This window comes from Cydia pomonella, chromosome 22 (assembly GCF_033807575.1).
Source record: "Cydia pomonella isolate Wapato2018A chromosome 22, ilCydPomo1, whole genome shotgun sequence".
NCBI classification, from domain to species: Eukaryota; Metazoa; Arthropoda; class Insecta; order Lepidoptera; family Tortricidae; genus Cydia; species Cydia pomonella.
The window spans coordinates 11,089,181-11,115,394 of NC_084724.1; the positions used below are offsets into that span (position 1 = coordinate 11,089,181).

General features: G+C 36.8%; 1 protein-coding gene and 1 non-coding gene across 3 annotated transcripts in view; both read right to left on the reverse strand.

Annotated features, from left to right (window-relative positions):
- LOC133530279 (inactive dipeptidyl peptidase 10-like) overlaps positions 1 to 26,214 on the reverse strand; it is a 539,190-nt gene that overhangs the window by 206,522 nt on the left and 306,454 nt on the right. The window lies entirely within an intron of this gene.
- Trnaa-ggc (transfer RNA alanine (anticodon GGC)) lies at positions 4,556 to 4,627 on the reverse strand. Its single transcript has one exon. It is a non-coding gene; the product is annotated as a tRNA-Ala (tRNA).

The window sequence follows — 26,214 nt, forward strand, 5'->3', positions numbered from 1 at the left end:
CCTGACCTATGTATGCTTGTGTGGGTCAAATCTTGCAAGCTTAATTTGACTCACTTCACGTTTCCGATTGAGATGAATTTTCGCATGGCACCATCGAGCAGATGTGGATAGGTGGCCGTGGTGGTTTTTAGAATTGTCTCGATGAGTATTAGATGCCTGTGGGAAGAAAAGTACAGTCAGCGATGACATTTTTGACAAAAAATTATTATTTGGCGATTATTTTCACTGCAGCGGTAAAAAATCGCGGGCAATGTATCCCATAGGGACAGTGCGCGTTGGAGAATCTGCCATCTCGTGAGTTAAACCGGAAACTTAAACTTTGACACATCGCGCCAACAATGAAGAGGCTCCTGTGATGCTCCCTACAAGTCGCGCATGCTCTTTATAAAGATATAAACCCTTACTTGAATTCATTAAGTCCAGTCACATCTTACATTGTTATGTTAATTTGAAGCCGTAAATACGACGCACTGCGGAGGCTGTAGATGCTTCATGAAATCTTGTAACGTGAAAACATTTATTCTTTTGTACTATGGCACGCGTAACATTCATTTATAGCACGGAGGAAATAACGTTGCGTCTCAATAAATTTAAAAGGGTGCCTTTGACAAAAATCGGGCTATCCATATTTTATTGGCTTACTGAATAAATAAATTCCATAAAATATTGTTAGAACCATCGTTATAGCTAGGGGTTAGTACCTGATACCCTAAAATGAGCAGAAGATCTCTCAAAAAAGAAATAAATATTATACGACATTATTAGGTATACAAATTGACTAAGCCCCACGGTAAGCTCAATAAGGCTTGTGTTGTGCATAGACAACAATATATTTATATAAAATATAAATATTTATACATAAACTTAAATACATAAAAACTACCCAGACTCAGGAACATGTACAGTCCGTGTCCGACGGCGACTCCTCCAACTGTTTTTTTTAATCGGAAACATGGAACGCTCTAATGTGACTTGCGAAGCCAAACTTGGTTCTGAAAATGCGATTAGGTACATGGTGCACAATGAAGCTACTAAAATTCCCGTACTAGAATTCGGACCAGGGACTATCGGCTTCATAGGCCTAGGAATAGGGTCACTACTGACTAGGCCAGAGAGGTCATCAAATTGATAAGCACTCAAAGAAACTCTAGGATATGTTCTTCCATCTATCTGACTGCCCTTGAGCATCAAGGATATAAAAAAATACAATAAATTTGTCAGGTTTTAATTATGAACAAGACTTGAATCTCCACAAATGCGAATTTTGCTACTTGGCCTGTTTCGCACCCAAAATCACTGAAATATCGGACGCCTTTTCTAAAGGTCACAGAAAATTTCTCATAAATGGAAACAAACGATAAAACTAAGTGACGACTCAATTATGCAAGCCGTCATCATACGCCGTACATAACTCGGCATTTCCCGCGAACTGTATTACTGCCGAGGTGAGGATTAATATTTCAGCACAATACACTCGCTGGCTGCGACAGGAATCCGCGAAAAGAGAAAAATTGAATACCAAATAAATTAGGCTGAGGGAGCGTTGTTAACTGTGGAGACCTCAAACCGGAGGTTATAGGCTCAAAGCCCAACTCGTACCAATAAGGTTCTTGGAACTTATATACGAAACATCATTAGCGATGTTCAAACGCCAATATCTTTTTCCGGAATTCAAAAAAGACTACCTACGTAAGACTTAGACCCAAGAATAGGCATCGCTATCCAGCGGGGGAACGTAGCCAATAGCTATTTCATGTGGGCACCATTCCGAATGGGGAAAGGGGACTTTTGATAGATGGGTATTTTTCTTTATTTTGTTAGATTGAATTTAGTTAATCTACATTTAATTCTTATGAATTTGGTATACTACACTCTACTACTGTTACTTTAAAGTAAATGAAGGTATTGTAAGAAAATCTACATGTACGTAGTATGTAGTCCCCAATCCTCTTAACCTTGTAAGGCTAATGTTCAAAAACAAAATAAAGTAGCATTTATTTTCATTCATTGCTTTCTCAAATGAACGAAATAATTCCAATTTACTAAATAACATGATTCAAATTAAAAAGGATAATTTTGTACGGTGGGTCGTACGAGGTCATTAAATGCAGTGCAGTCCCATGCTCAGTAGTGAAACGAATATTGTAAAACGTTGGTGACATTTTAAAGTTTCCTAGTATCCCATTCTGCAAATCGAAATTGCATTGGTACTTGAATTGTATATAAAATTATAAACCTGTCTCAAAGTGTCAACACTGATCCGTTAGCGTGCGGTCGGGGTGCTTTTCCTATAAAACTGTTGAACAGCTGAACTGCAGTACAACTGCGTCGGCCATTTGTTATTGAATGCCGAGGCATCTATTCAAATTGTGAAACGTAACATATAACGAAGATATTGCATTATCATACCTACTCATAAGTTGACGTTGGATATGAATTCGATCAAATACCTATATGGAATCCAATTTGAGTATGTATTGTGTGAGAGGAAAAGGCAAATGGGGTATTCAGTATTTGCACGCTATTGGATGTTGAATATGACAGCTATATTTCTCGGGTACCTTTATGTACATCATTCGTAAATCCATTACAACCAGTGGCTGTGTAACACCTTGCGGACTCATTATGCTCTGCCATTTTGAAAATTTGCCATGAACTAAATTACCAAAAAAGATACCTATTGTCCATTATCAAACATGAGGACCTACCGTGAACCCCGAAGTTCGGAAATTGCGGGTAATTTGCGAACTTTGGTCTTCGCGGTAGGCTCTCGGCTCCAAAAAAAAACATGAATTCTCGGTCGAGAAATGCGACCCATTGAGGAAAACAGCCGAACAGACATGATATAATAAAGCATTTCCCAAGCAGAAATGGACACCTTCACTTTGGATCGGTCAATTATGTCCAAAAATAACTTAAACAGAATTCTATAGACGTTGTCCTCTTTAACTAAGATATTTTTGCGGTCAAGTACCAGTCCACAACACACAAGTGTGTGTTATGTGTCCAGTGGGACGACACTCGGGTATTCTCGGCTCCATTCGGTTCAGCATTGCTCCGGGCAATTATTAGGGTTGGCACAACTTGGCGTCCCTATGTGTGCACGACCACAGATAATAATAATGACTTGAATTTTGACAACCCTAAATAGCCGAAAGGGATAGTACTATATATTAGAAAGCGACATCATGATTCGTCCGTGAATCGCTGTCAAACTTCAGTTTTGTAGAAAGTGTCATTTCTGTACGGTAGTACTATTATTTCTTATGTGCTATAGCACAAGTTGCAGTTGACTGTTCTTACTTATCTTACATAATTTTGGTTTTAATGCTTGAACGCATTCCTTCAATTAATTGCAATTTCAAATCGCTGGTATACGATGAAACCCCTAAAATTCTACGGAACCATGAATCCCGTAATGCAGAGCGCCGTCTTCTTATTACTTTCCTAGAAAAGACGGATTTGCGGAGCTTTGTTCTAGCGCTTACCTGCATTTTTAATCCAATGTAGAATTACGACTTGGATCGTGTTACGGTACTATTACACAAAATAGGATAGGATAGTAATGTTTAGTTACGAAAGAACATTTATATGCTGATAAGAAATAATTCTACCCAAACTGGTATGCACACAAGTCCGAGCTCACTGTTTGTATATAAAAATAATATTAAGTTAGTTATACATATTTCTCGTGTAAGTGAAATGTAATTTCTTATGAGAAATAAATGTCTTTAAACCGAAGAACATATATTACAACTTGTACTTAACTATTTGGTTGATGTAAGGTTAAGAGGGGTAAGAGAAACAGTTTATTTTGACTACTTGACAGACAAACATTCATCGCCCACCAGAAACTGTAAAAACAAGTAGCAATTAAAATCATTGTATTATGTGTAGAGTTATAGGTGACATAGCTTAGGTAAGAAAGCATATGCCTCGATAACGTGTTTAAGCATTGTTATGGCAGGTGTCCGGGTCTCTTTACAATAGCCCAATCTTTTGACCAGCCAAAGTTCAACACCATAACCGGCCCTCTTCTCCACTTTATTTACAATAGCCGCTACACCAGCTGGGACCGATTTACGGGTATCTATTTCTACCCGTGAATGGGTTGTAGCTGGTGTATTACATAACATCAAATTTGTCTAAAAGGGCCTCTGCGCTGTTGGCTTCGGCCCCACGTATGCCTCCCAAAGGTCCGGGACCCCACGGTCCCGAGATATGGAAAGACATACAAATAATAATAATAAAAATACTTCATTGTGCACTGCAAAGAAAAATACATGTTACAAACAAAAAAACGAAACATCTCATTTATTTATCAATTTTATTTTTCTTTTCCTTTTGTAAGAATTCGATATGTTTTCTGAAAGAGCTACTTAGTTCTATTATATAGCTCGTTTAGTATTTGTTTGATTTGATAAATACATATTTTTTAATCAAATTTCTATAAAGAAAAGTACCTACTGTATGTAATTGCAAGATGTCTATAGTAATCTAAACTGTATTTTCTTTCTAAATTGTATATATAGATGTCAACGATGATCATCAACTCTGGTCAACGTGGGACTCGAACCCACATCTTTGGATTGCCGGTCCAATGCGTGACCAATTGCGCCAGCTGACCATCCGTCATTCACTGCGAATTTAACCATTGCAACTGTGACAACGTCACTAGCGACATCTGCACTTTTTCTTATTTAATGCATATTAATTATAAGATGTAATGTTTTGAAAAGATCTGTCCCGCCGAATTTCTTGCCTGCCCGTATTGGGATACCTTGCTCAAATTGAGGGGGGTTTTAAATCTTCTCGGGTTATATGTGTAGGAATAGAGCCAGTTTAGCTTTATTTGACGTTCAGAAGGGTATTGTAATATGCCTACTTGAATAATAAACTATTTTTATATTAATGTTACAAAGGCGTAGTAATGTAAAAGGCCCCGGCACACATTGATAACTAATAATCTAAAATTTTCACATTACAAGATATATTTGAGGCTGTAGAAATTGCTATCTTCGATAGCCGAACTTAAGTTTAATTTTAAAATACACATGCAATAACATTTACATGTGCAATAAGTACAGTCATTGCCAACATAAGTATCAACTTTTCTATAAAGCCAGTATGGTGACGAGAACAAAGTTAGGGCACTTACTGTAGATAATTATATGTGATAAGGCCTTACCTGGAGTACCTAAGAGAAACACCGGGAAATGAGAAACACTTGTATGGAATCCTCATACTGTTTCTGTTGCCCCGAGCAAAGATAAATAAATTTAAATACTCGTCGTATGTTGATTATTGGCATCTTTTGCTGCATATTCGAATTCATTACAACAAACTATTAACAAGCTATCGTAATAAAAATAATACAAAATATGGATCACAACTAATAATTTATAAAAGCCAGTAATGCAAGTAAAAATGTTACAGCATCGTCAAAAAACAGTCTTGGCAAATTTTGTGTTAAAAATATTAAGCTCTCAAAGTTTTCGATGTAGTATATCTTATAAGCTTATAACTAAGTTTTGCACGTGTTGGGATTACTTACATGAAAGTTGACGAAGCTTATTAGACGAACATAATCTTCCGTGTTGTGCTTTTGGTGTGTCATACTGCTAGTTTATGCTTACTTGTCTTGTCTTGTCTTGTCTTGACTACGAATTTGTATTGTGTTTTTTCATCACAAAGGTAAACATTTCACAAAGGTAGAATGTCTAAGGGCATTAAAGTCCGCCTTTTTTATTTTTTACTTGTTCTTTTGCAAGTTTAAAATAAATAAATAAATAAAGGTGCATAGAAACACTGCAAAACATATGATCTATCGAGCACACATCAAAGTAATTTTCATTAAGACTGCTTATAAAGCAGTGCTTTTCAAACATTTGTTGTATACAAATGTTTGAAAAACAGTAACATACAAAAGAGTAACGTTAACACGTTTTAACATTTCTAAATATCGAAAAAACGATAACAATAAACGAACAGTCACTACATTTTATCTACTCAAAACAGTAAAATGTATTGTGTTTTCGGAACAGTAAAATGCACTGTTTTGTTCGATAGGCTCATTTGGAGTTCCATAGCAGTTGTTTAAAGTATTAAAAGTTAATGCAATTTCAATCGTTTTATATGTTTTTTTTTCTCAGTGAAGTCTTTATTATATGGGATCACACGCTTAACAAGTAAGTGCAATAAAAATCCTACATCGAAATCCACATTTTTACGTCGAAACTTGATTTAGTCACGGTCAATTGCCTTCTTCCAATCAGCAATTGAAAACCGATTTCCATTCCCAATCACAGAAAGCTTTGCAGAATTAAAAGTCCAACGTCGTCCCAGCTCATTGGACTGTCTAACCGAATCGATATGTAATCACAGAACAGTAAGACGCTAGACACATGGAGCTGTGCGGTTAAGCGATCAAAACTCTGAATATCTCTCAAAGTAGACGAACACTTTTCTTGGACGCACCATGTAGATTTTATTTATAACAAACTCAGAGTATTATTAGGAAAAAAATATTATCTAAGATTTAAAGTTCCTTTGCATATCCTAAAGTATTTATATGTATCCTTAGTTGAATCTATAATTGGTTATGCTCTTGACTGTTACGGATTGACAACTAAAACTAACTTAAACAAATTAGAAAGTATGCAAGTAAGATTCCTAAAACTGTTAGTTAATAATAAAACTACAGATAAAAATAAAAAAGATTATAAAAATTTGTTCAAAATTTGTAACATTCTTCCGGTGAGCCTTAAGCATAAATATTTAATAGTGTTTAATAATCATGGCAGTCGAGAGCACACCCAGTTACACCGTAACGATGTTTGTGGCACCAGGTCGGTGTCTGCGGGCAAGTTTGTCGTCTAGGGTCTTTAATTATTACGGCGATAGGTGTCTCCATAAACGCCTACCCTATATATTTAGCAGCCTGCCCTCTGACATCAGACAGGAAGCCAACAAAGTTAAGTTTGGTAAAAAACTGCGTAGTTACCTTGTAAACTGCATAAAATAATTATTAAGCATATAGATATAGAAACGAATTTCATTGTAATATAAATATAAGAGAGTAGAGACTGCACGATCCCACAGTCAAACCGTGTAAACTGTTTTGTGGGACTCCGTATCTGTTTGAGATGTATCATTTTATGTTAATAATAAAGAATAATACCTAAATAAAATAATAAAGCATATCTGTATGGAAATCGACTGGCGCTTCATGCTCTGCGGTGTTTTGCGAATGGCAAGCAGATCAGTCGGATCTCACTAATCCTTTAAAGCGCGCGTACAGCTTTCTAAATTACGTAATTATCTATTGTGAACTTGGCATCGCGTGCCTATAAATTGACTTATACGCACTTAATTACAATAAATAGGTTCCCTATCTTACAAAACCAATATTGATGCACATCATTCGTTTCTTGCATACTAGCATAGAAGTGTACTAAGTATAATTATGTACAGCGCCATCTATCGGCAAAAATCCATAGTGTGAGTAAGTTCTCGCGAAATTTAGCGATGTGTCAGACAGACAGACGGACAGATTGGCATCATATTCTTTTTCCTTTTTGGTACGGAAACCTAATAAAGTGAACCAATAACCAAGGATCTTCAAAGCTTCGTGTATTTCGTCGCGTAGATTTCTTTTCTTCGATTTCGTTGAATACTCGGTAATCGAGTCCCATTTACAGTGTAGTGTGTCGAAACGATATCAGTTATTGTAACATAATATAGAAACATCTTCTGGACCTATTTTCGATATAAAGTTCGTAGATAGGAGGATTATTTTTCTAATCAAGTGTCGGCGATACTGATGCTGAGCGAGTCATTTAAGCGCGCGGTGGTTTTATTCGTATGCGATAGTCTCGGCGTTGAACGCATGCGATCGTGGAATGAAAATGAAAAAGCGTTTATTGGTTACAATATTGTGTACAACTAATTATGGTTGGAATCTAGTAAGTACAATTATACTTGTGGCAGGAGATCCCGCTCTTCCTACAAAAGTTACATACATAGTAACCGAAAATCTTAGTAACTAAACTAAACTAAATTGAAGCTAAGTGTAGCTAATGTGTGCGTATGTGTATGTGTACGGGAGAGTGCGCGCGCGTGAGTGTGTGTGTGTGTGTGTGCGGTGCGCGCGCGTGTGTGTACGTATGTGTGTGTATATATCTATATGGGTATAAATTCATACATGTTTGTAAGGAAAATGAGAATGCGCTTACCACGTAAAACAAAATACGGTAGTTAGATCATCTGATTTAAAAATGGTGTGCGGAAAACGTTTGACGCTGCGTTTATCGCATATAAGAACAGCGTGCTTTAAGCGTTATTGTGATTTTCGTAGGCATTGACGTGGGGAAGCTATTATTTATACGTTTATCCGTTCTTTTTAAACTATACACATATAAGTTCAGTATTAATATTTCCTAAGAAAACCGAATTTAAAACTATCCCTTGAATTTTTTCTCTTTTAGCGCAAATGTGCCGATACCTGCGTTCACCTAATTCCGTCAGTCAGGTAGGCATTATAGCGCACTGTGGTCGGGATGGCCGAATCTGACTAATGTTCCAATCGCTTGTGAACCAGTAAAAGTTATCTCTGTAGGTGCATAGTTGTTATGTGTCTTGGTGCTCACTTATACTGGTTCGAAGCACATCTGTGAGTTGAGAGATAGGAAAAGAGCCCTGCGGTGGGCTTTAGATATGAATCTCGACGCCAAACAATCGATCACGGCATTTTTTGGAAGAATTAGGGTTTATTTAAACCTTGAGTGTTATAATTTAAAATTTGGAATTTGACTAAGTTAAGCTTAATTGAAGATTTTGAAATTTCAACGACGACTTTATTTTTCAGATAAGGGGCAAGTAGCTTATTCAGGATTTTACTTGTACATTGTGAACCAGGCCCTAAGTATATTAGCAATCATTAATGTTTTCCTAAAACCGAGGTGGCACAAATCCTCATGCCATATTTTCGAATATCGAGTAGTACAACTTGGAAAGTGCTCACTACCTAACACATCAAGAACAAAGCCATAATAATACAGTTACTTCTCACTCTTCTCAGTAGTTTATGTAGTGTTGTTAAGTATAGCTCCCAAAGAAGCCCTTTGTTGGCATGATTACCTTTGACCCGTCCTTAACATCCCTATAGCTAGTGGTGTTCTAATAATGTGTATATCTTGTCTGAGAAACCAAAATAGCGAAATGTTAAGAGCCATTATGTAATGTAATAAACTGTGTTTTGATAAGAAATGACTGAAACGTGACGTGCTGAAATGGGACGGAGTGTTAGTTGTTCGCAGGACTTGTGTTAAGTATGGCCTGCAAATTATTTTTGCGGTTCTGGTTTTTTTTTACAATTATATCTATCTACTCTTACTTACCGATGATAGAAGAGCAGTGTCATATGCTTAACGTGTGCATCTATGTGTCTGCCTGTGGCATCGTAGCTCCCGACTGGATGAACAGATTCACGAGTAAGTGCGGTCTTTTAATCAAATAAAATTTTGTAATGTCGCTAGATGCCGCTGTCATAATTTTGTCAATTGTCATTTATAAGGGGAACCTTATGCCTTAAGGCCTGTTTCATAATGTCCATGTAAACTATTGGATAGCTAATTAACAAATAAATTAACTGCCAGATAAAACTTCCTGCAAAACTTAGCACTTTACTTACCAGTTAAGCTAATTTGAAGATTGTGAAACGCCAACGATGACTGTATTCCTCTGATAAGTGACAAGTAGCTTATTCAGGACTTTACTCGGACATTGCGAAACAGGAGCTTAGTAATAAATAAAAGATAAATGGAGAAAGACTACCTTATGACAAACCTTATGAAATATATCCGTCTCATACAGTTCCTTGTATTCAATTCCAAAAGAGAACGCCCCGGAGACCTCAAAACGCACGTGCCGCTTAGCCCGCAATGCGTCGGACTCGGACGTTTTTCGCCAAGGTCTTGCGCTCAACAAAATATCAAATACAAGTGGCCGGGAGAATCATTCCCAGCACTCACCGAGAAAAGGCAAAATAATAGGTTTACCAGTCCAGATTTCATGCCTCATTGCCTTTATAGAGTCATAAAAATACTACTTACATATAAAAGAAATATAAAAATATTATATTATAGGCTGGTATTTTTTGCCATATAATGGATAATAAATATTATAGGACATTATTATACAAATAAACGATTATTTATTTACAATAACATTATACATAATGGAAATATACAGAAGATTACTATACCTAACTTAAATCTAAAATAGGCCGTTGAGGCATTGCCGGCAGTACCAAGGATGCTGCCGGCATTTCCTCGTTGTATCGCAATATTGATACTTCGTGCAAGGAAACCGCCAACTCTTCGGTCACCAGTTACGTCAACCAGACGTTCGCGATTTCTGCAAAAAGCTTGTGCGCGCTGAGACCCCATGGACCTAAAGTTTCAACGTTAAATTGACTGAAGTCCCACAGTAAGCTCAATAAGGCTTGTGTTGAATTGGTAGTGAGACTAATAATAGTGACTGTCTAACACTATTATTATTATTATTATTATTTTTTTCTAACGTCAAATGAAAGATATTTATTGACAATAACAATATACATAATGGATATATACAGATGATTACTATAACTAGCTTATATCTAAAATAGGCCCTTGAGGCATTGTACCAAGGATGCTGGCGGCATTTCCTCGTTGTATCGCAATACTGATACGTTGTGCGAGGAATTACGTCAACCAATAATTATTAGTCTCACTACCTATTAGGCCAGATAGGTCGTCAAAAGTATCTATATAATAATCTAAATGAGGTAGGAGGTAATTGCTATTATATTTAAATTGAAAACATTGGAAGACTGTTTAATGTAGGTAACACCAATTCAGAAATTTTCATTCCAATCGCGTCAAATATAGTGTTTCTAATTCATTGATCGTAAACTGAGAAACTAGGGCCTAATTTATTTTATAATATTGGAACCATAAACTGTGAACTAACTACACACTAAAAAACTATTATAGTAGAAAAGACCTTTCGAATTACGCATATGCCGAGGTAACTTTTACTCATTTCAAGGTCATATTACGCTGGATTACCTTAAATTTGACTCGTCTACGTCAATGGAATTCGTAAAAAATATACGGTCAGTACAAGCCGGGGCGGATGATGACAAGTAAGAGCTTTATGAGGTGAGGTATTGTCACGGGGAACTAGTGTTGAGTTGCTCACTCGTGAGGCACCTCATTTGTACCACTCATTTAGTTAAATTGTCGCAGAACTTCACACCGCATAAATGTCATACATCACTCCTCAATTAATTTTACTCATTTACTCGCGCGCATCACACACAGCTCTTACCACTCAAACCATTCAAACACTTCAAATTTAAAAAAAAACTCTCAGCCTTTCAAACTCACTCGCGTTCCTCACAACTCGCAAGAGAGTCGCGAGGCGCTCGGTGCTCGCCGACATTCAAATGAAGAAATGAGTCATTGACGTCATCGCATTCATCGCTCACACTATCAACTGCCCAACTACAAACCTTATTGCAAGGACAAAAGGTCCACCGAGAAATGCGTTGTGTTTGTACCATTCACTCGCCTCACTGTGACAATCCTTTCAAAAATCCTTTCAAAATGAAACAATGAATTAGATTTACCGAAAGAGGGAGTGAGACAGACACGCGCCGTGCTTCAATAACACCTCATCGAAAATACGTTAAAAATGAAACACGAAAGAAAACAAGCGTAAGCGTCCGCAAGCTTACATACATATTACGCCATTTTGATCCTCGCATTGCTAAGTTACTTGTCAAAAGCGAAAAATCTAAGTCATCAAAGAACCTACCGAAGAAAGTTTTTTCTCTCTGTCGCACTTGTAATTTCATACGTAAGTGCGACAGCAAAGCAAAACTTCGTGGTTCGCGGTAGGCCTCCATATTTGTTAGCTATTATTGTACTAACGCGCATACCAGTATAACCTGACCTCAAGACTCATATTGCTGGTGTCATGTATAATCTGAATCAATTAGACTGGACAGTGAAATGGTTACTTGATAAGCAATTGAAATGCCAACCAAGTCTCACTGGGCATTTACGAAGCCAGCTTAGAAACAGTTATCGTTTAAGAGGCGCTATGCCGTCTTTAATGTAACTTACAAGCACAAATGTTGTATCTCACATTTTTTTTTATTATATTTATATTAATACAACCCGGCAGCTTGAACATGTCATGCTCGCTTAAAAGTCTTTACTTACGGTGGCGTCGTTGATCGGGTCGCCACTTTCCCGAATGAAGGTTGAGGGAGGCGATGGCTGAGATACACGTCATACTCGTGAACGGGTGCTGTTTGTGGAGACCGGTCTGTTTAAGCTTACACGGGGTACAGGTTATGTTAAAGTATGTAACTTTACTTTTGAGTGACATTAACGTGAGACACTTCATTCGGTTCTTGTCTGTTTTAATTTTTTTGTCTTTTAATTATTTATATAAGAATTCAAGCCTTGGCGACCCTCTACATCTCTAAGGATAATTTAATATATATTTTTATATTTTATCTCTGACACGTAGAGACTTATACATCTCTAAAGAATTTTAGTATTTTATGGTTTTATTTTTTTATCATAGTTTTTTTTGTGTAATTCGACATTTAGAGACAGTATACATCTCTAATAAAGTATTTATTATTTCATAGATTCGATATTTGTAATTGTTTTTTTATTTTTTTATTTATTGTTTGTAAAAATGGACATGTAAAAGTGCCCCTGTGGCCTATTTGCTGAATAAATGTTTGATATTGATATTTGATATTTGAGACCAAAATATTATTTAAATTATTGAAATATAATATAGTGGCGTACACAAAATATGATATTTTACATTAGTTTATTAATAAAAAAGTAAATATAATTTGTATAGGTGAAATAAACATGTACATTTTAACGATTTGAATTTGTAATACTTTTTGTTAACGTGCTTCGTATAGTATTTCGATCATTTATGATTTTGACATATTTATAGTACGAGAAACTCGAAAAAGTTGTTCGTAATCTTTAGTTGTGTTTTATAAATAGTGATCAGTGACCATTCTTATAATTATACCAAAATAACAATATATTAACATTGATTTCGCGATAAAATATACCTGTGGGTCTTTCTTTGTGTCTTTTGCATACAAAAATCAAGTGTATATTACACGCCGGTGGCATTACCGCGCGAACGTTATTGAGGCTTTCGTTTGTTATCATATTACAATGCTATTATTACTGATAAATTATGAGGTGGTAAGTTAGTAATTTCTATATAATAATGGTACAAAAAATATTGGATTTGTTCTCCTTAGTTTGTTAATTGTTTGTTTGGTAGTTTATGGTTAGTATTTATTTCAATATATGAATGTTAAACTTAAAATGATATCAAGTAGCAAGGATTGATACTGAACAATCTAACAATAAAAATAATAAACTGCTAAATTAGAACAAGTTTCATAAAAGCATCAAATTAAGTTGCAATAGGATGTATGTACATTAACTCCTTAGTTTGATTCTTAAATGTATGTCTTCTGTTGTTAAAGTTCTGTTTTAAACCTCCAGAATTGCACTCCAAGTAAATATTTAAAAGGAAGTTTAGCAATGCCTAAATATGTATTTACATTAAATATGGTTTGCTGCCGTTGGAGTTGATAGAATAGTCGATGCTGCAAAAGTGCTAGTACCTCTCCTCATTTGAAGTAAGACATTGTAACACCTCATTTTAGAGAATGAGGTACTCATACAAACTCATTTTAAATTGATGTCCTACCCATCACTACGGGGAACACACACACTTGCTCAAACGGCGTTTTTTATTCCACCAATTTTTGACTCATAATCGTAGATATTAAACACGCGTGCTTTTTCAGCATATTATAACACTCGTGCTTTTTCATTATATTATCCGACTGAGTTAAGAAGGTAACTGATTGCTAATAATATGTATGGAAACGGAGCCTTCTTAAATTGGTCGAGTAGATTTTACAACGTGGACTGGCGGGGCGGAGGCGGCAAGCGGTATGAAAATATGAAAGTTTCTTTTTTCCTCGCAAGTGTGTTGAAAAACGTCGTATGAAACGCGCGTGCTATTGTCATTACACACATCGGCTTTCTTATTGCACAATATCGCCTCGTGTGTAATGACCAACTTAGCACACTTGTATCACAATGTACTATTTTATATCCACGCTACCTAAAAATATAGCTGATTTGGAGGACTATTTTCTACTGAGGACTGAGTTGCGAATGTTATATGTAATGTTCATGGATTTAGCATTATCTATAAAGTAAAGATTTTCTCGAATTGAAACGTATAAGAGTGGTTTTAACTTTTAACTCATCTTTAATAGATATTAAAGATGAGTTAAAAGTCACCGTCACTGAGATCAGTGAAGTAAAACAAAATTAGTAAAAATCCCTCGATTTTTAAATTTAACTTTGCTTCTTTGAAAGATATAAAGTCAATGGCAGCCATGCTTACTCAGCAGGAAAACCGAGTTTCAGCAAAAAAACTTCACTAGACTTTTCTTGAACATTGCACTGCAAGTAAATTATTAGCTCAGCCAGAAACTTTGCGGCTTCGCTGAGTCTAAACCTAGATACTTTGTGACTTAAAGTATACTATAGGTATGAAAAGTTTGGGATGCCTACTTAAATTTCATTGTTCGTTGTAATAATTAATTTTTGAGAAAAAATTATACACATTTTTATTAGTCGAGAGCCAACGAGTAGAGGAGAGTGGGGTGCAATGAATCGAGGGTAACAGTAGATCTTTTGCAATGACTTGTTGAGAGGGAAGCGCTCACGACGTTACTGCTTAGCTATACGCCCCCTGGGTAATGGAACCGCGCACGAAATCACATTTTCGTACAAACGTAGTCCTCATTTTTCCCTCTGGATATTAACATTTTTGAAAATATTTTGACGCAATTTGTACGCTACTGCTACGTTTGAATTTTTTCGAAGCATTTAAAAGTTTGTATGAAATCTGTTTTCGCACCTAAATTTCCACCATCCACCATCAAATTATATAAAAATATTTTCTCATAATGTCAATGTCCAGAGAGAAAGAATGGGGACTACGTTTGTATGGAGAATCTGCCGTCCTCTTTCCTCTTTTTCTCTTCAGAACAAAAAATCGCAATGGTAAGCGCCGGCTATCGAGTAGCAATAGGTAATTTTTTTCATGATTAAAAAAAAGTTTGATTGTAAAGTGTAAAGAAGAAGTGATTTTTTTAATTAGTATAGAGTCAACGAGTAGGGGAGAGTATTCATTGTTGTATATATGGTTTTAAGTATGGGGAGACCCACTAAATTCTCTTTTTTTGCGCATTAACTTATGTTTTGGAGCTATAACTATACTCCTTTTTTTTCCAAACATGATGAAGGCGTAATTTGACTCCCTAATGCATAGTTGATTTGACTTCCAGTTTACATACTGATGATTGTTAAAAAAAATGAGTATTAACACAAAGTACATACATACACACACATACACACACACATACATACACACAAACATACACATACGCTACGGACCACTACTACGGAGACTGCTTACCATCAGGCAGGCCGTATGCTTGTTTGCCACCGACGTAGTTTAAAAAAAAAAGTTCTAATGATTTTTGTGCTTAATTGTTTAATTTTATGAAATAAATTTGTTGGTTTTTATATCAATAGAAAATTATTTTTTTATGATTAAAATGTTTCCACACGAAAGTTGGTCTTAATTTATTGTTAAGGTCGCTGTGCTATGTTCCTTAAGCTCAAATATACTCCATCGCACCGTATCTTGTACAGCAGGCATTAATAAACGAGTCTCAGCTCAGTAATGGCCGGCGGGTCTAGCAGCTAATTGGTAGCTTCCAGACATCTGGTTCACGAAACATTTTAGTTCCATTAACATGCGGAAATACTTGACCCTCTTGTTCATTCTGGCTATGCGTTACTAGAGGCCAGTTTATACTGGTAGAACTGGACATCTTGCTGAGCCTCATGAACTACTGCATTCGTATGTAGGAGATGAATGGGGGAGTAATTACCTCGGCTATCGTCTAGCTAGGATACTGTAGAATAGTCAAAGGGTACATAGTTCGAGAACATTTCGATAGGCTGCCTCAAAATGTTGGAATAATATTCCTCCGACAATAGTAAACGATCCTGCACTGTTTACATTCAAAACAAATTGAAACCTCATATACCTACTGGATAAGTAAACCGGCTGTGTAATGTACCGCCGTTTCGACATGCCGAAGTTTTCCGACAAACTATACTTAGCCCATACTAATACAAAAAAATAGGAACGCTCTTTTTTTGAATTCCATGGTTCAAAAAGCGTTCCTAATTTTTTAAGGGTCGACAAAGCACGTATTACACGTACAGCCCTGGAGCCGCAGGAGTCTGTAGGCTACAGTGATAGCTTAACATCAGTCAGGGCATATGCTTGTTTGTCACCGAAGTGGAATACTAAAAATAAAGTTGTTTTTATTTGGGCTGCAAATTTAGCGTAACCAAAAGTGGCCCTGACATTGAAGCTGGTATTCTTTGGTTCAAATACTTGAAATCTTCTACCAGTCAGATTATTTGTGTAATTTAAGTAAAAGACAGTAATACTGTTGTTTTTGTTAACTACGAATTTTATTTCTATTCTAACGTAAATATGGAGGTGGGTTATTATTCATTATCTACTCTTACTCGTACATCGTCGTATGTCAGATGAGCTTACATTTGTTAGTAAACATCCGTCGCAACACTCGAGTGGTCTCAAGAGGCGAGCTAAGCTACACTCCCGCGATGCCACGAAATGCGAACACGACTCAATATTAGGCTGCTTTTGAGTCGAAAAACGTCGTAACTACGTATGAAGCCTATACGCACTTGTGCCGTTTTGTATTTGGTGGATCTTCGGTTTGAGTCGAAAAACGCCTTAACTACGTATGAAGCTTGTATGCATTTGCAATATTTTTCCTGTGGATAGAAATGGATTTTCAGTGAGAAAATATCGCGAGGTGGGAGCTGGGATTATTGCGACGACTAGTAAGCTTTAACTAACATTTTCAGTGTAAAATAGAAAGCTAGATTTAAGAAGAGGAGGTAGCTGCGAGGGCACCATTCTACCATAATCTATTAACTCATTTTAAGCCTTATTGGAACGATAAAAGGGCCACAAATGGTCAATAAAGAATGTTGATATTAGCTAAGACGCCCCGATTCCAAAATAAAAAGCGTGTGTCCAAATCCTGCTTGCATTTCGTATTTACTAAGTGCACTTCGAATATATTGTGGTGCGCGTGCCGCGACCGTTGCAGGAGACCATCGAATGCGCCGACTTCTTGCTGAAGGATCTCGTATTTCGGAGGTTCTGGAACAAACTTTAGCGAATCTGTTACAAGATCAGACGATTCAACGGAACCACGCCGTTTTGTCGCCTAAATAGTGTTTTGTTTTTAAGTTTATAAAATTCATATATTGGAAGGAAGTTCCTTATAGGACGGTTGGCGGATGGGGGCTAGGTGAAAAAAAGTATAAGATTTTCTGTCACAGCCCTCTATTGTTTAAATTCTGTTTTCGTGAATAAGTAGCCTAATTTCACCGACTTACGTATATCCTACAGTGGCGCACTTGCCAAACAGTCGCTTAGAAACTAGGTGGTAAATAGAAAATAAAAATAAATGTATTAGTCACTTTTTGCGAAGGAAAATGTTAACAAAGTTGCAAGTAGTTGGTAGGTACAAAAAAAGTAGATATATTTCTTATGTTATAACCGCAAATGAATGTGTAAAATGAGAATAGGCCTATATATAGCATATAGAATATGCCATACGCCTTTATAAAGTAGCACAGGGTGCTTAGCCAACGTGCCAATCGTTAACTCTCCGTAGCGTAGCGTAGTTATCTCTCTCTATCACTCTTCCATATTAGTGCGATAGTGACAGTTGCATTTAGTTCGCTAGGGAGCGTTAACGATTGGTAAGTTGGCTACGCACCCGGGTAGCTTTATTTAGTCCAAGTTTTTAGTTGACTTGTACATCTAAAAGGGAAGTAATGGTTTTTCATTGTTCCCTTTGTTAATCCGAATAGCTGTTGTTTCCGGAATGGATACTGAGTGCTGATATTTGGTGTCTCCAGGTAGGGTTGCCAGCTAACCAACTAGATTTTTAACCAACTGAAAAAAGGCACCCATTGCAGGCGAGGTGGTTTGGGGCTTGAGGGCGAAAATTCGAGACTGTAATGGTGCCTTTCATGCTTTTCATTTCGAATACGAGGAAACAAAATAAAAACCGAACCGCAGAGATTTATGTGTATTTTGGAAAGTTATCCAGAGTGGCAGATACTTTTAGCGTGTTGTATTGATGCCTATTGTACCTATATTTTACTCAAATTTTCATTACACATATTCTCATGTACACATCGCCGCCAATAAAGTTTTCTACAAAAACTTATTTTGTGATTATAGTCGTAAATGTAGTCGCCAGCTAAACTGTGGAATGAACTGTCGTCTGCGGTATATTAGAACAGATACGACCTTCAAACTTTCAAGAAAAGAGTGTACTCCCATCTTAGGGCCCCGTAGGGCCATCGTATCGGCCCTTAAAGGCCAGCAACGCAATTAAGAGCCCTCAGTAGGGCTAAGATGGTCGGCTCTTTTTCATTTGTCAGCATGCCTGTCACTTTCTAACACGTATGTAAGTGCGAATGTGACGGGCATAGTGACAAGCGATAAAAATGGAACCATGCTGCCACTGCAGGTGTTATAATCTGGAGATTGGTCTCTTTGCCTCCTATATTATAAAACATTGTATTTATAAAATAATAGTAGTCTATCCATACAAGCTCACGGTTTTTTTTATACCATAAAAGCAGCGTCAAACGCATTGCCATTATTCCGTGATCGCATGCGTTCAACGCTGCGTCTATCGCATGAAAGATCCGCGCGCTTTATACTTGAGCTATATCACGCAATATTGTTATTGGATTGTTGCCGTGAAAGCAGTCGGAAATGTTTGTAGTATGGTTCGTTTGTAAACTTGATACTCCTTTCAGTCGCGTTTTCAAATGACTTTCTTTACACTGTTGTTACAGGAGGCTATTCGAACTTCACACATTTCCCACATTGCCATAGCCTACCTCGCACCCAACCCAACAGACTGAAGAATAAACGTAGAAACCATCTTACTTTATTCTCCCTGAAAGTGATAGAAATAACCTATAGAGTCTGTTTGGAAAGAGAAGAGTCGTGTGTTCTCTTTCGGCACAGACTCCAGCAACGATGTTTTTTAGAAGTAGGTACATTAATTTGGCAGAAGCTTACTTTAAATTCTACGAGGTTTTTTTAGTTCCACGGGATTCTTCAAGTCGGGTGAGAAAATCGCGTCTGACAATTTGGCGCCCAACGTGGGGCCCGAACCCTTTAACCTGAGATGAAAGTCTTTAAGGGCTTTACTAAATTTGGAGATTACTCATTAAATATCACTGTAACGCAAGGCGCGCCGGGGGCATCAGATGAATAGTCTCATGTCCAATAATCTTCATATGCACTGGGAACAATGTCAAGAGAAGATCAATTTGTAAAGTTCAAATAGGCGGTCGTTTCCGTTATCGGTTCCAGTGGCGGTGAACAGTATCCGGCCTCCGGCCCATAGAGTTACTTACTTCCGAATATAATAAAATAAATATCATTGAACAATTGAAGATCATTTATGAGTCCGCGGCAAGCTCGGACAAATTTCACCTTTCCATACAAATAGAGTTTCGTCCTCATATTAAAATTACGTATTGGATTGTAATGAAACTTTCCACATATAATGACATGAGGCATGTCTTCTTCAGTCAGTCCCTCAATGCTGAGGATCATGACATCATGTCCTTCTGTTGAAGACCAGATTCCTCCATAGGCTTCTATTCCTCGCCAAGCGCATGGCCTCGTGCAGTTTTAATTGCATAGGTGCAGTGATTTGAGCACACCATCTAGTAGGGGTATATGAGATATATCTATACCTATAATTATTTTATATAGCTCTTCGATGAAAACCTTAAATTTGCTGTATTTTTTTGGTATCTGAAGCTACATAAACGAATTACAAGCATAGATATACCTTATTTTATTGTTAGTACAAAGCTTCAGGGCAATCTAGCTAGTCGTTTTAGAATGAGAGCGTAACTATAATTGTATTTTTGGAAATAAATAAATATTATAGGACATTATTACAAAAACTAAGTTTCACAGTAAGCTCAATAAGGCTTGTGTTGTGGGTACTTAAACAACGATATATATAATATATATAAATACTTGTATACATAGAAAACAACCAAGACTCGGCAACAAATTTATTTATTTATTTATTTATTTTTTACATGGAGAACCAACAGCTATAACTATGCTAATAACAACATAAATAGTGACACAGAGCCAATTATAGGATCTCACATATAGCAACTTCTTAATATTATTCATATCCGTGCTTATCAAGTTATCACATAAATAAATGCCCTTACCAGGATTTGAACCCGGGACCATCGGCTTCATGGGCAGGGTCACTAGACCAGACAGGTCGTCAAATGTATGGAGGGAGAACCGAGCTTGCTGCGGACCTTTAAATACTAGAAATATTAAAATATGTTTATTCTTCCTAGATTGTATTATCGAGATTTCGAATTTCATAATATGATAGAATATTGCGAACAATCTCTTGATCTAGGACTTGTCTCGAAAAAGCAATAACGCTACCTATGAAGTAAACTTGGACCCGGGTATGTCCTTAAACTACGTCCACAAGAGAGGTATGGGCATTGTGAATGTCATCTCGCTCTGTGTGGTAGGGCATAGCACAGCGGATGTCATTCCAGATCTAGAGCAGAGCCCAACTGGGGAAGTACCTCCACCTTACAGAAAATCGCAGCCAAATAACACTAGACCCTACTCATAGTGTTGTGTTCCTGCCGGTGAGTAAGGTTGCCAGAGCTCAACGAGGGTGGGAGGGGTTTAGGGTCGGCAACGCGCATGTAACTCCTCTGGAGTTGCAGGCGTACATAGGCTACGGATACTGCTTACCATCAGGCAGGCCGTATGCTTGTTTGCCACCGACGTAGTATAAAAAAAAAAACTAAAATATGACTATAAAATGATTTGCACCACCCCAGTAGCCCGAGGTTAACCATTAAACTCAGTGTCAAATTGTTCGGTAATCATGATAACTCAAGGTTTAACCGGTTATCCTCGGGATTGTGGAGTGGTGCAAGTGGTCCTTAGTGTATTGGCCTGGCAATAATATGAATGTGCGGTATTTTATTTAATTTTTTCTACTCGACGACTGTAATACTTGAATTAAGTATACAGTATGGGGTTCTTCAAAAAAGGAGTGTACAGGTTTTTAAAGGGTCGGCAACGCGCATGTAACACCTCTGGAGTTGCAGGCGTCCACAGGCAACGGTGACTGCTTACCATCAGATGGGCAGTATGCTTGTTTGCCACCGACGTGGTATTAAGATTTCGTATAGCAAACTATAATTGCGTACTTTTCATGTATGGGCTCCCACTCAACTTTAAGATTCATTTCGACACGCTGTAGTCACCTGAAAAAAAAAATTGACCACGTGCCGCCGCGTTTCCATAGAAAAGAATAACGGGCGCGGGGCATAGGGCGCGGGGCGGCAGTCGCGCGTTTTTGTCTACAATTTTGTCTTCTGAGATACTTACCAATTTTCATTAATTATTTAGGTGTTATAGTAAAAAAAGTATTATTTTAGATGACTCGTAGAAAAAGTATTTACAAACTCGTACCTTACTTAGGCAAGTCAGCAAGCTTCGTTGCCTAAACACGGTACTAAAAAGCTCTCTATTATATTACGATTGTATAAAATACTATTTTGTATCTGTAGCATACGCAGAGTACTTGTTATATAATTTGTAATACCTTTTAGTTAAATAAATTTGATATGTGCCAACCCTGACCCCGGTGCCGGATCATTTGTCCGGTAATTACCGGGCTTCGTTCGTCGCCAATTAGCACAGTCTCACTTGGGAGCACCAAACAAAATTACATTTTTATTTTTAACTCCCAACGCAAAAAGAGGGTTATTATATATTTCACTCCAATGTCTGTCTGTCCGTGTGTGTCATCGTAACTGTCAAATGGATGGACCGATTTCAATGCGTTTTTTTGTTTCTACTGATTTTATAGGTATTTCGCAAAAGCTGACAATCGCGGATAACTGACAGGCCGATATCGTCCGGCGAACTGGTAATCGATGGGTCCCTTTTACGCCGTCCGTTTCAGCTAGAGGCAAAATGCTTTTTTAAGTCCGGTTGTTTTCGACGACCAGTTTGGCCTAGTGGGTAGTGACCCCGCCTACGAAGCCGATGGTCCCGGGTTCAAATCCTGGTAAGGGCATTTATTCGTGTGATGAGCATGGATATTTGTTCCTGAGTCATGGGTGTTTTCTATGTATTTAATTATTTATAAATATTTATATATTATATATATCGTTGTCTAAGTACCCTCAACACAAGCCTTATTGAGCTTACTGTGGGACTTAGTCAATTTGTGTAATAATGTCCTATAATATTTATTTATTTATTTCCTCTACCGCTACAGCTCTCAACCGATTCTCGTATAATTTTGTGGGCAGGTACGATAATTACATATACCGGGTGGGGCCTGTAACACGAGAAAAAAATTAAACCGTAGGCTGTACTCCTCAAACTGACCAACATTTGTTCTAGAGTTTTAGAGTTTTAGATTTAGTCTTCAATATGGTGGAACCATGGGAGTTTTTGGATCTACAGCTCAGAGAGCTACTAGTGAACATTTAACAGTGTGAATGTACGGTCATGTCTGAAAATATAGATAGGTACGGAGGATACAGTGACAAAAATATGTATACACCTTAATATATGGACGATTAAGTCATGTATACATATTTTTGGGATTTTGTTTCGTATCGATATTTTCGGACGTGACTGTACTATCCAAGATTGGGAGTTGTTTGTTATTCACGGCATATTTTTATTTTTATATCTGATGCCGCAATAACGGCCGTTTACGAGGTTCTTAATATTTCACATAGAAACTCAATTCTACCTGTTGTGTGGGCCAGGACCGTAGATACTAAATAACTGGTTTCGGATTTAAGATACCTAATTTTAAGCAGTGCCCGAATGTTTATTTTTTAAATTGTGTTGTTACTTATCAACAACAATAATAAAACCGGCCAAGAGCATGTCGGACCATGCTCAGAGTAGGGTTCCGTAGTTATTCTTCCGTCACAATAGGCTAAACTGGAGCTTAAAGTATAGTAGATTGTTAACCAAGGGATGAACTGTGGATGTACGTGTTTTTACTATGAAGGGGAAACTTTTTGCGATAATCAAATCAAAAACCATTTATTTCGAACAAGGGGTCTAAGGTTAGTATGACATGGCATTAATACAATGATACGACCTTTAAACCTTCAAGAAAAGAGCGTACTCCTATCTTAAAGGCCGGCAACGCACTTACAACCCCTCTGGTATTGCAGGTGTCGATAGGCGGCGGTAATCGCTTACCATCAGGTGATCCATCTGCTCGTTTGCCTTGTATCATAAAAAAAAATCTTATATAAAGGGGCATGTAGCTGCACCCAGTGCTTCAGTCACGGTGAGTCCCACCGGTCGGCTAACGTGCACAGAGTGGTATTTGAGCTGGCGCGCCACCAAAAATACAAATATAAATATATTAATAAAAATTCTGTCTTGATTTCACACTCGTAATCCTGCTTTGTTTTCGGTATCAAGCCAACCCTGCACCCCTCCCTAGGACGCACCTTGCCATTCTCTCCACGCGTACCTATCACGCTGACGTAACGCTGCACGCTGCTCAGGTACTTTCTTTTTATTTACCAGCACCTCTTTGTTTTACAATGAGTCTTGTTTAAGTTTACCTAGAATTGCCTTTCGTTTTGCATGAGTAACTAAAATAAAATAAAAACCGGCCAAGTGCGAGTCGGACTCGCGCACCGAGGGTTCCGTATAAACCTGTAGGTATATAAGTATAAGTTAACCCATCACGACAATCGAGTCATATCAATTATTAAAAAAAAAAAAATATATGATGTAACTAAAAATTTACGGTTTGATATTTTTTTTACCAAGGTGCAAAAAAAAAAATAACGAGTCGTGTGCAGAAAATGCAAAAAAATATATTTTCGCGAATTTGGCCAAAACTCATATAAAATTCTATTTACGAGTTCCTGTAATGAGCTCTGTATTACTATCTTAAAAGTTTAATGTATCTTTTACAGCTGTTAGAATTCTTTGTACGAGTAAATAAATAAATAAAATTTTTTGCTCCTCATGACCTCAGGAATGGTTAAAATCAGTTGGGTTTAATTGGCCTACGGTGTATAATATATAGATAAAGATGAATACTTAAATACATAGATAACATCCATAACTCAGGAAATATCACAAAAGTCACAAATAAATGCCCTTACCAGTATCTGAACACGGGACCTCCTGCTTCGTAGGCAAGGGTCACCACCGTCTAGGCTAGGGGGCCGTAAATATAATGTAAATTTAACTAAAGGAGGATGGGCAGATTTGAATGGCCTATGAACCAATAAGAATAAGCGACATACCATCGGAAAGGTTTTTTATATACTCCATGTTTTTGTATGGCGAGATTTCAAATCTCATTAAAAAAAATTGACACAAAAAAACACAAAGAAAACGAATAGCAAACTAAAATATCGTGACACAAAATCATAGACAGTAAGAAAACCTTCACGATCCAAGAAATTAGTATTGAAAAAAAAAACTATAGCGTTACGTTTTAACTCACAATATTTTTTGCGGCGATAACGTTTTTCACACAAAAATTTGGGACTACCGGCCATAGTAAAACTTTTACAAATTAGAATAATCTATCCGGTGACATACCGCTTGCCCTTATTCAATTCAATTAAAATTATTTATTTCAGACTAAATGCAGTATAAGATACCAAACAAAATACAAATTCAACTAAAAAAAAAAATACATCGAAACAATACATTAAAATTACAAGACAATAAATTAAAATTACTATTACTATGTCTGACTAAAATAACAATTACACACTTTACATAATATTGTACACTTTGCCTTTAGAACCTATATGTACGTCATTCCAGTGCCTCCAAAATATACCTATGCTCAAATAGGCCAATTGGCCCACCTTCCTTTAAAACAACACTACGACTGTTTTCAATATAGTCGATACTCTTCGACTATAGCAATCACGTCGTAGACAAAAATATGCCATATGCTTAAACCCATTTATATTGCAGATTTATAAATATGTATTTATAAAAATGATGATATTAAAATAACTATAAGATATTCCTTCCTCCTATTTTATTACTTAATTAACAAGTATAAGCCAAGCTTAAGCTTAAGTAAAGTATTGGATAGCAAATTAACAAATAAATTAACTGCAAGATAAAACTTCCTGCAAAACTTAGCACTTTACCAGTTAAGAATATTTGAAGATTGTGAAACGCCAACAATGACTCTATTCGTCAGATAAGTGGCAAGTAGCTTATTCAGGAGTTTACTCAGACATTGTGAAACAGACCCTTAGTAACATTGCACTTTCAAAAGTTTCCTGAAGACGTACACAGAATTTCAAACTATCTTACTTTTATTTGTATTCTGCGGTACTCATAGCTTTCCATTCTTATCTTGCATTTGATACGAAGTCACGTTCTGTCTCGAATCGACTTCAAGTGATCTTGTTTTATCATCGAGTTGGCTAAATTGGACTTGAAGTTTATCCACACTAGGTTCAATATTGAACGTCTAGCCGTAATGTAAAATATGCACTTTTAGAAAATGACCAATTTGTAGACAGTAAGTTGATCCTTCAATCCACTTGGTTACCAATATTACACTGCAATGTTCTCCCTTTCCTCATATTATGAGTACATTCATCTTGATTGCTGAGTTGATTATATTTGAGGTTATTGACGTTATTTTCTCTCAGGCAAAACAATTTAATAAGAATATATTTTTATCTACACACATATCATAAAATTTCTATGATGCCTTCAAAATCCATAAATAATAGCCAACATTACGATAAACTGTTTTGTCAAATTTCTTATCTGTAAAAATGTTGTAATTGCTTGATTTCTACTTACATCAAAATCGATTTG